Source organism: Acomys minous (genome assembly GCF_964271855.1).
Source record: "Acomys minous genome assembly, chromosome: 2".
NCBI lineage: Eukaryota > Metazoa > Chordata > Mammalia > Rodentia > Muridae > Acomys > Acomys minous.
Genome location: NC_140484.1, coordinates 142,741,933 through 142,752,126, shown reverse-complemented (window position 1 = coordinate 142,752,126; position 10,194 = coordinate 142,741,933). Strand labels below are relative to the sequence as shown.

At 49.1% G+C, this 10,194-nt stretch overlaps 1 long non-coding RNA gene across 1 annotated transcript in view; it reads left to right on the top strand.

Annotated features, from left to right (window-relative positions):
* The first annotated feature begins 2,390 nt into the window (after window positions 1–2,390).
* LOC311588555 overlaps window positions 2,391–10,194 on the top strand; it is a 43,460-nt gene continuing 35,656 nt past the window's right edge. Inside the window, exons 1-3 of the long non-coding RNA XR_014776254.1 lie at window positions 2,391–2,684; window positions 3,247–3,421; window positions 4,490–4,617. This is a non-coding gene — a long non-coding RNA (uncharacterized lncRNA). The remainder of the gene's footprint in view (window positions 2,685–3,246; window positions 3,422–4,489; window positions 4,618–10,194) is intronic.

The following is a 10,194-nucleotide window of genomic DNA, read 5'->3' as shown; positions in this document are numbered from 1 at the left end:
CACCGGCTTCATTAAGTTGGACTAAGCGATCTTGAATGGATTATTCAAAACCGATTATGCAGTGAAACAGATCATGCTAGTCTTTGTACATAAAAAAAACCTTCAAGACCTTAAAAATATTTAGAGAATAAACATCACTGTGATGTGATGTAAGGAGAAAAATGAATCAGTAAGACATTCATAGGTTTGTATGTGTGTGTGTACGCGCATGTGTGTGCACACGTGTGTGCTCATGCATGTGAATGTATGTTTTGAGGCCACATAATATGATAATGTTATTAACAGTAGTTACAATATGAAGATAGACTTTCAGAACTGGTCTCCTTGCTTGGCTAAAGGCTGGACTCCACAGACCCAGTCTCTGGAGCAGCTCTTAAGACTTAGGCCCTGGGCCTGGAGAGATGGCTCAGTGGTTACGAGCATACTGGTTGCTCTTCCAGAGGACCCAGGTTTGATTCCAAGCATCCACATAGCAGCAAACAGCTGTCTGCATTTGCAGCCACAAGGGATCTGATACTCTCTTTTGGCCTCTGTGAGCACCAGACATACATGCAGGCAGAAACACACACATGCGCACACACACACACACGCACGCATGCAGAGAGAGAGAGAGAGAGAGTGAGAGAGAGAGGGAGGGAGGGAGGGAGGAAGAGAGAGAGAGAGAGAGAGAGAGAGAGGGAGAGAGAGAGAGAGAGAGAGAGAGAGAGAGAGAGAGAGAGAGAGAGAGAGAGAGACTCAGGCCCTGACAATCTCTTAGCCTCTTTTGTAGCTCTCTTCTATAGTATTTTTGATCACAGTGGGATGTGGGAGGCCATGGCCAGCTCCAAGATGTGTGGCAACTCCTTTGTCCTGAGTCCCAGAGCCTGTAGGTCCAGGCACACGTGCTTTCTCTAGCCTGCCCGCTTTGGTTATTAAGGAAGGTTCTAAAGGGGCAGCTAAGATGGCTGAGTGGTTAAGGGGGCTTGCTGCTCAAGAGGACCTGAGTTTTGTTCCTAGCACCCATGTCAGGTAGCTTACCACCCTGTAACTCCAGCTCCTGGGGACCCAACAGCTTCTGCAGGCACCTGATTAAATATGCCACCCATACACACACACACACACACACACACACACACACACACACACACACACATTTATTTTAATAAGTAAAAATAAATCTTTTAAAAATGAAAGGTTCTGGAAAAAAAAAACCTTTATTTTTAGTACAAATCCAGGCCCTTTCAGAGCAACAAAGAAAAACCCACAGGGAAAAATTACCCAAAGTCAGAGGCCCACGCAGGTGTGTCAAATTCCCCCTCACTCCTTCCCAGTTTCCAAAACCCAGTGCACCTCCCCTCAGAGGAAGAAGCTCTGCTGCGCCCTTCACCTGATTAATAGCTGTGATGTGTTGCAACCGGAGCCCCTTCTGGGAAAGGGTGTGCTGTTTGTCTTTGGAGACAAAGTGGCGATGAGGGTGCATGTGTGTGTGTGTGTGTGTGTGTGTGTGTGTGTGTGTGTGGTGTGTGGTGTGTGTGTGTGTGTGTGTGTGTGTGTGGTGTGTGTGTGTGTGTGGTGTGTGTGTGTGTGTGTGGTGTGTGTGTGTGTGTGTGGTGTGTGTGTGTGTGTGTGTGTGTGTGTGGTGTGTGTGTGTGTGTGGTGTGTGTGTGTGTGTGTGTGGTGTGTGTGTGTGTGTGTGGTGTGTGTGTGTGTGTGTGTGTGTGTGTGGTGTGTGTGTGTGTGTGGTGTGTGGTGTGTGTGTGGTGTGTGTGTGTGTGTGTGTGTGTGGTGTGTGTGTGTGTGTGTGTGGTGTGTGTGTGTGTGTGGTGTGTGTGTGTGTGTGTGGTGTGTGTGTGTGTGTGTGGTGTGTGTGTGTGTGTGTGTGTGGTGTGTGTGTGTGTGTGTGTGTGTGGTGTGTGGTGTGTGTGTGTGTGTGGTGTGTGTGTGTGTGTGGTGTGTGGTGTGTGGTGTGTGTGTGTGTGTATGTGTGTGTGTGTGTGGTGTGGGTAGAGGGTGTGTGCAGCTCCACACCTCTGTACTTCCAGCCTCTTGCTGCTTTGCAGAGTCAGGCTGGGATCTACAGACCCTAGGATCCCAGGAGACAGACTGTAGGGACCACAGAGGACAGCAGGATGGAAAGACCCACTGTTCTTTACGTGGTCAGCGTATGTCCGTCCTTTGGGGCTTGAGTTCTTTAGTCTTTCCAGCTGAGCCCAAAGGCACTGCCTGGGAGAAGGCACTGCCCTTTGTTGGGAGGATGCTCTCAGACAGGCAGTCGGGAAGACGCTGGACAATTGCATTCCGAAAGGAGGGGGTTTCCTCTGGTGGAGTGGTCCTGTGACTCCCTATGTTGTCATAATCAGATGTCATGCAGACCCAAACAGGTGAGAGTTCCAGCTGGAGACAGAGCCCGAGAAGAGGCCAGCTGTGCGTCCTCCAGCTGTCGCCAATATTCCCTCTTTTCGGGCATTAAAACATGAAGAACTATGAAATCAGAAGGTGAAGATGAGAAAGGAAAGAAAGTCAAGTGGGAAATATCAGAGAACAGTGCGCTTGGCCATTCTGCTCTTGAGACATACCACACAGCTACAAAGTTGACACTGCGCCACACAAGGGGGTGAGAGTGACTCAACTGGCCAGTGCCCACCCTTGCTCTCTCAATATGAATTCCAATGGACCAGTAGCCAGTTCCATTCTGCTTTGTTCAGGTATGGGTCAGTGCAAAGCTGAATTCCACAGGCACATGCAGCACTCAGCAGCAGCCAGCAAGGGCTTCAAAGGCCCACGGGGCGGGGGTGAGGGTGGGGGGCGCAGAACCTGGCCGACCTGGGACCTGAGGTAACTCCCATAACCTCCCTGAGGATCAGGTGAGAATTTCTCATCTATCAAATTGGACCAACAAGCCAGGTTCATGGTTGGATGGTGAAGATTAGAAGATTAGGCGTGTGCGAAGTGCGTTTAGCTATTCAGGGAGAGACGTGTGGATGTGAGGCTGGTGACAGGGAGGGGCTGGGCCTGACAGTCACGGCAAGTGAGAGTACCCTGTCTAGCCCCCAAGCGATGGGAGGTCAGCGGAGGCCTCAGAAAATGCTCCAGACTAGAGCTGGGGCGATCACTTAGGACCTATCCTGGGCTGTGCCCCTTCAGTTCCTCAGCTTTTAAAATTGCGTCTACAATGAACTTCTCTAAAATGCTCTCCCCTGCAGGTATCTAACCTTGGCCCCCTCCTTGTTACTAAGTTCAAATCTAGCTCTGTTGTTTTCCCTTCAGCGCTGGAGATCCGGCCCAGAGCCCTGCGTGTGCTCAGCAAGCATTCTACCGCCGAACTTACAAGCTCAGCTCTTCAAACGCAGCCTCAATTCGGTTGTAGGACCTGGGCGCTCATGATGAGTCTGTGGTGTGCGAAGGACTAGGCTGGCCGTGCATGAAGTTTAACGCCAAGACGGTAAATACGTCTCAGCTGCTCATGGGTGGAGTGTGTGTGTGTTGAAAGCACTCTGGAGCTCAGAGTTAAGAGGCCGGGATTACTTCGCCTTGCCTGCTGTGGCTGGGTGGGGATGCTTGGCGATGTGTCTCCTGTCTCTGGTCTAGTGACTCTCACTCATCTTCCTCACATCACCCTTGCTGAATCCCAGTGCTGCTCAGACCAGCTTATCTTCAGATCTTTCTCTCACTGATGGAGCCACAGTAGCAGGCATCTGTAGTGGTTTCTACGCTGGGAACAATAAGAAAATCGATGTTCTTTTTATCAAGGGGACCATTGTGCCAGCAGTGTGTTGGCAGCAGTGGCATCCATGCATTCACGCAAAGGGACCATGCCGAGTAATGGGCTCAGAGGAAAGCTGAGCAGAAAGGAGGCTGAACAGGAAGATAGTTTGGGGCCCCGGCCCCAGCAATGCTCGAGGCTCTCACCCATGAGTGAGTGTGAACCTGGGTCCAGAGCAGGGTGGATTGGGACATCCTAGAGCGACCTGGGGATGGACCTGGGAGTATTGTCGGACGGTAGATCGATGGCTGGGCTAAACACAGGCGACTGACCACTGCACGGGCATGAGATGGTGTCTGTTACTTGGCGGGTTTTGAAGATATGTAGGTAAAAAGGGAGTCCGCAGAGACTTTCTATCCCACAAGATGGATAGAAGTTGTTCAGGTCATGAGGGAAGAGGGGAGCTCCCGGGGGCCATGCCAGGTCAGGGAACATGAGGATGGCTCTGTGGCTGGAGCTTAGGAGCGGGGTACAGCCTGAGCGCGGCCTGTGCACAGCAGCAGCCCCCCAGCCTTGGCCAGAGAATCAGCTGGCCAGCTGTGTGAAAACAACTACGGACGCCTTGACTGCACACGGAGACCCTGCTGTAATTGGTTTGGGGAGCAGCTGGGATACTCGGGCCTTAAAATTACCCCAGGTGATTGGTTCTAACATGTGGCCTGGGCTGGGAACCGTTGCTCAAGGAGCCAGAATCCATGAGCAATAAAACTGACTTACTTTTTTTTTTTTTTTTTTTTTTTATGATAGTGCTCCGGCAGGCAAACGGTCAGAGATGGCAGCTGGGGGACATGAGAGATGGCAGCTGGGGGACATGAGAGGATGGGGAACAAATCTCCAGATGAAGCAACAAAGGGGGCCTTCATCAGACCTTGGCGGTGAGGTGGCAGGGGCGTGGGGTGTGGTTTTTATTAACCTTTTATTAATTTATTCATATTACATCTCAATTGTTAGCCCATCCCTTGTATCCTCCCATTCCTCCCTCCCTCCCGCTTCCCCCTTACTCCCTTCCCCTATGTCTGTGACTGAGAGAGACCTCCTCCCCCTGTATATGCTCATAGGGTATCAAGTCTTTTCTTGGTGACCTGTTATCCTTCCTCTGAGTGCCACCAGGCCTCCCCATCAAGGAGACGTGGTCAAAAATGGGGCACCAGAGTTCATATGAAAGTCAGACCTCACTCTCCACTCAATGGTGGAGAATGTGGGCGTGGTTTGAAAGGAGAGAGAGAGGCAGAGTGGAGTGACAGAGGGAAGAAGCAAGGCAGGTAGTCAGGATTCTTGAGAGATGCCGAAAGGCTTCAGTGAAACACGGAACCTGGGAGAAGGAAAAGTGAGAGTCTGCTAAGAGGCGTAGAAAGCAGCACTGGAGACAGAAGCTTAGCTTGTCTTTGCAGAGTTAGAGGCCCCCATTGAAGTTCCTTCAAGGTCTGGTTATCGATTTTTCAGCTTGTTCATTTGTCTTCATGAGGAGAATCAGATCGTTTGATGTTCAGCCCGTTTCCTTCTAGAAGCTTCTGATCACACAGAGACTAGAAAGGGGGGAAATGGTATGCGTGTCATCCCAACACAGCTAGGGGTCTGCATGACCCAAGTTCTGTCAGTCACAGCCTTCAGACTTTAAAGGCAGCAGGTGAGGAAGGAGCATGAAAAGATGGGGTCCATGCCTCCGCTGCTTCTGTCTCTACCAGCCAGTGTGCTCTCTCTAGGATGGGGGGCTTTCTTCAGCATCTAAGTAGAGGCCACAGCTGGCCTTCTCTTACAAAGGAAAAGTGTACCTGCCAATCCCACCCACCCATCAGTCCCCACCCCCTGCACATATAATACAGAAACGTATTACAGATCTTCACCCTGGGGTGACAGTTTTCCTATTTGAAACAGTAGCATTTGTGAACTCTGCTTTGGTTGGGCTGTATGGGTTTACTTGGATTTCTCTCTTCCCCTGTGTGATGTGGAACATGCTGACCTCAGCACTCAGGAGGTGGAGGCAGGAGATCAGGGGTCCAAGGCCAGCCTCAGCTACATAGCAAATTCAAAACCATGAGACTTTTCCTCTTTGAGAGTGGGGACGATGACAGCGATGACTGGGAGTTTTAGAGAAGACATGGTTAGTACATTTCAGGATGTTATAATTCATATAGGCCCTAGACTGATGGCCAGTCCATATCAACATCCCTGGAGTGTCTGCTAACCTTGACAAGGGCCCCATCCCCCCTTTAAAAAGCATAAAGCCCATTGGAGCCCTGATGAGAGATGGATGGATGGACGGATAGATAAATGATAGATAGATAGATAGATAGATAGATAGATAGATAGATGGAAAAGGGAAACCAACAGATTCAGGTAGGGCTCTACTGTCCCTTTCTCTCCCTCCTTCAAATTCAAATGCTTAGCATTCATGAGAGGCATGTCAGGAGGTAACTGGTCTCTGCGGATGTGTGCCCGCTCTGCGTTCATTTTCAGTAAAGGGAAAGAGCTTGCCAAAAATGCTCATTCAGTTGGTCTTGAGCCCACGTCTTATTTGTATACTTTGCATTTCAAAGAAAAGGTGATAGATACACTTCAGTCTAGTTCTGAAACAGGAACTTTTTGCTTTTGCACAGGGTCTCATGTAGCTCAGGCTGGCCTAAACTTGTAGCCAAGGATGACCTTAAACTTTTAATGCTCCTACCTCTACTTTTCCAGTGCTGGGATTACAGGCGTTCACAACTACATGCCATTTTATACCACAGTGAAGACTGAACCCTAGGCAACCACTCTTAGCAATGGGCTACATTCCCCCAAACAAAATTAACTTATTTTTCATAAATATAACACTTAATTTGTGTTCACAAGGAGAATCAAATCGTTCAGCCCCATTTTTTTTTCTGGAAGCTTCGGATCATGCAGAGACTAGAAAGGAAAAAAAAATGGTGTGCTTGTCACCCCAACACAAGGTTCTATAACACCTCGTTAGCACAAAAATGATATATTTTGTTTTTCTGAATGCTTATTTTAGACTCCCTTTTGTCTGCTTTTGCCTAAATGTTGTTTGATAAAAGCTTAATACTTACTTCATGGGAAATAAAAACAAATAAAAGCCTTCCATTTACAGACTTAGTTTGGCTGTCAAAAAATGTTGAGCAATAAGTAAATTAAATAAGACAATAATACATCAAGTCAAAATACTGTGTGAGATCGAAAAGTCAAACCAACAGTGTCAGCTGTTTGACCCCCTAAAACGGACATACAGGTGCCCCTCCTTCTGAAGAGGGTTGTGGGAGCTACGTGTCTGCCATTCACAACCCCTTAAATATGCTTAAACTGCTTACGTATCAGCTCTAAAGATCAACACTGTGCCGTACATTTTGCGATGGGAAAACTGTTTAACAATGGGATGCTTTAAATACAAACATAAAATGCCTTGTGGGCTGTCTGTCCAGAGGACTCAGTGGACACACCGGCCTGCCACTGAGCCTGATGACCCGAGTTTGACCTGAGAGACCCACATGGTGGAAGAAGAAAACTAACTCTGCCCTCCACCTTTGTGCCCAGGCATGCATGCCTGCACATGTGGACTTACACACAGAAGATCTTAAAATTGTAATTAGCCCCGCCCCCTGCCGCCAAAAATAAAATAAAATAATGATTTGCTTTTTCACATCATGAAGAGGCTTGGTTCTATTTCTTCTTTTCCTTCCCCACCTGACTGAGTTACTGGACAAGAATTGGGTTCATTATCCGTGATGCGTGTTGAACAAAGGCTTTTGGGTGGCGCTGTTCCTTGGAAATGAAACTATTTAGTTTTCAAAAGAAAAAGAACCATGTGTGGCTGGAGAGATAGCTGAGCCAGGGAGTGCTTGTTGGGCAAGCATGACCACCTGGGTTCAGTTCCCAGAACCTTCGTACAAAATCCAGGTATGGTGCTGCAGGTTTGTGATCCCAGCAGTGGGGGGTGGGCGTGGGGGAGGCTGAGACAGGAGGATTCCTGGTCCTTTCTGGCCAGCCAATCTGGTGTCATCGTTGAGCTTTAGATACAATGAGAGACCCTGTCTCAAAGGAGGGACATGGCGTCCTGAGGGTGACACCCAGGGCTGTTCCCTGGCCTCCACAGCCACATTCAAACACGTGTTTTCAAACTTAAAAAAATTTTCTTTTGTTATGAGTGTCTTGCTTGCATTTATGTCTGTGGGCCATGGGTGTGTGCCAGGTACCCAAGGAGGCCAGGAAACAGCATGGGGGTCTCTGTAATGAAGTTCTAGATGCTTGTGAGCCACCATGTAGGTGCTGGAAATCGAAACCTGGGTCCTCTGGAAGAGCTGCTAGCGCTCTTACCCACCGAGCAACTCTCTGGCCCACCTGAAAGAACCGTGGGGACATCAGTTATCCAGGGGCCAATCCAGCAAGCATTTTGAACAACCTCAAACCCGGCTTCTGCCCACCTCAACCTCAGGCTCGCTCCCCCTTTAACTTTACAGCCCCTCCCTCGCCAGGAGATGTGGAACCGGGTGGGACGGAGGATGGGACGGCAGAGGAGCTTAAACATCAGCCTGGGACAGAACCACCGGTGGCAGCACCAGCCGGTTGCTGAGGACCAGTGTCCTGGGGTACCCCTGGGGTACCCCAAACTCAAACCAGAGGGGCCTGGGGGACCTCAGCAAACATCCCTGCTCACGCCTCTTGCCAGGGCCCTCCGCCAGGCCAATCCAGACTTGACTCAGACGAGAAGTGTAGACATGTCTGGGGTAGGGATACGGCACACACGTCACTCTGCCATCCACTCGGCTGACTTTAGGACATTTACAACTTTGGCTACAAGCGAGAACATGCTACTTTGTGTATTAATCGCTATTTAGGTAAGTGTTTATTAACAGTTGCGCACTAGAGAAAGGGAAAAACAGGTCAAAGGCATTCTTTTCTTTTCCTTGCTCCCTTCTCTTCCTCCTGTCTGCCTTGAAGGTTCGTACCTTGCCCTGCCCATATTAGGCTGAATCTCTCTGCCTCTCTGGCTCTCTCCTCCCCTCCCTCCGTGTGTGTGTGTGTGTGTGTGTGTGTGTGTGTGTGTGTGTGTGTTAAAAGCTTTTAAAAACCCAGGGGTTTGGCATGGTCTCCAGGCGGCTTCTGGTCTCATTGTCCATCGGTGATTTAGAAGTCCCACAGAACCCCTGCCATCCCCAAGCCTTTGTTAGACAGCCAAAAGCCTGCGGGCAGCTTCCCCGGATGTCGGCACCTTGGCAACGCCCTGGCTTGAACACGATTTTAATAGCGACTAATTCCCTCAGTGGTGGCACCCCCGCAAATGGCTCATCATGTCACAGGCAAGTTTCAACAGTCATGGAACCAGATGGGCATATTTTCCCAAACAATAGTGTTGTGGTGGCAAACAGCTAAGGCACGTCAGGGGCACAGCTGTGAGACAGGTAGCAAGCGTGAGGTGGGGGAAATTATCTACTTTCTGGATTGATCACTTGTTTAAATCTTTAATTGCTTCTGAAGGGAAGGGTGTCATTTGCACCCATGGGCATATTTCTGGTTTATTTTGATATCAAGAAGGAATTGTACTCTGGGGCAGGGGCTGCCGGAAGAGGAGACTAGCCGGGGGAGTGTGCCAGGCCAAGTCACAGTTTGAAGGTAAAGGGTAGTCCGGACTGTTCGGGTGACTGATCATCTTTTGTTTCCATTGTGTCAGCTAGCCCCCACCCTGTCCACTCCCCGTCTACCTCTGCTCCTGTGGACACTCTGGTACCCACTGTCTCAGGACTCTCTGTTCCACAATGAAGGTGGATGATGGGAGGGTACCAAGGACAGTGTGCCTGAGGCTGAGATGTTTAGTCTCTATGATGTCAACCTCTAAAATACATGGCATCACTCCAACATCTGTCATGTACCTTGTAGCTGGCTATAAACTAACTTGCCAAATGCATCTAGGTTCACATTAACTCTAGTTTGGGGTTCAGTTTAGGTTATTGCTAAGAATATAACAGCACAAGTGATATGGAGAAATTGGACTCACAAAAGGGCCCCCACCTTTGACTTGCACCCATTTCCCTGTGATAATAGTAGTCCTTAAATACACACATCATAGCTGATTACTAAGCCAAAATTTTGTGAATTCTGACCTTAAAGCTATGAGGCAAATACAGACACCCCTCATGTCTGTGAGGTGTGGGGTCTGGGACAACACAATCACTTCCCCCCTCCCCCGCCCCCTCCGCCCCGCCACTGGATTGTACTCGAGTCCACAGATGGTGAGGTCCTCTATATAAAATGTCATGGGTCTTGCACATACCTTGCTGTCATCCCCACAGGCACTTTAGATATCCTCCGGGTTATTTCTAATGCCCACCACAGTGTAAGTGCTATGTTACATGGATGTTTCCCTAGGTCACTTACAAGCCGCATATCTGAGCTTTAGTACACATACAATGTTTTTCTGAGAAAATATTTTGGCTCCTGGTTGGATACATCTGTAGATGTGG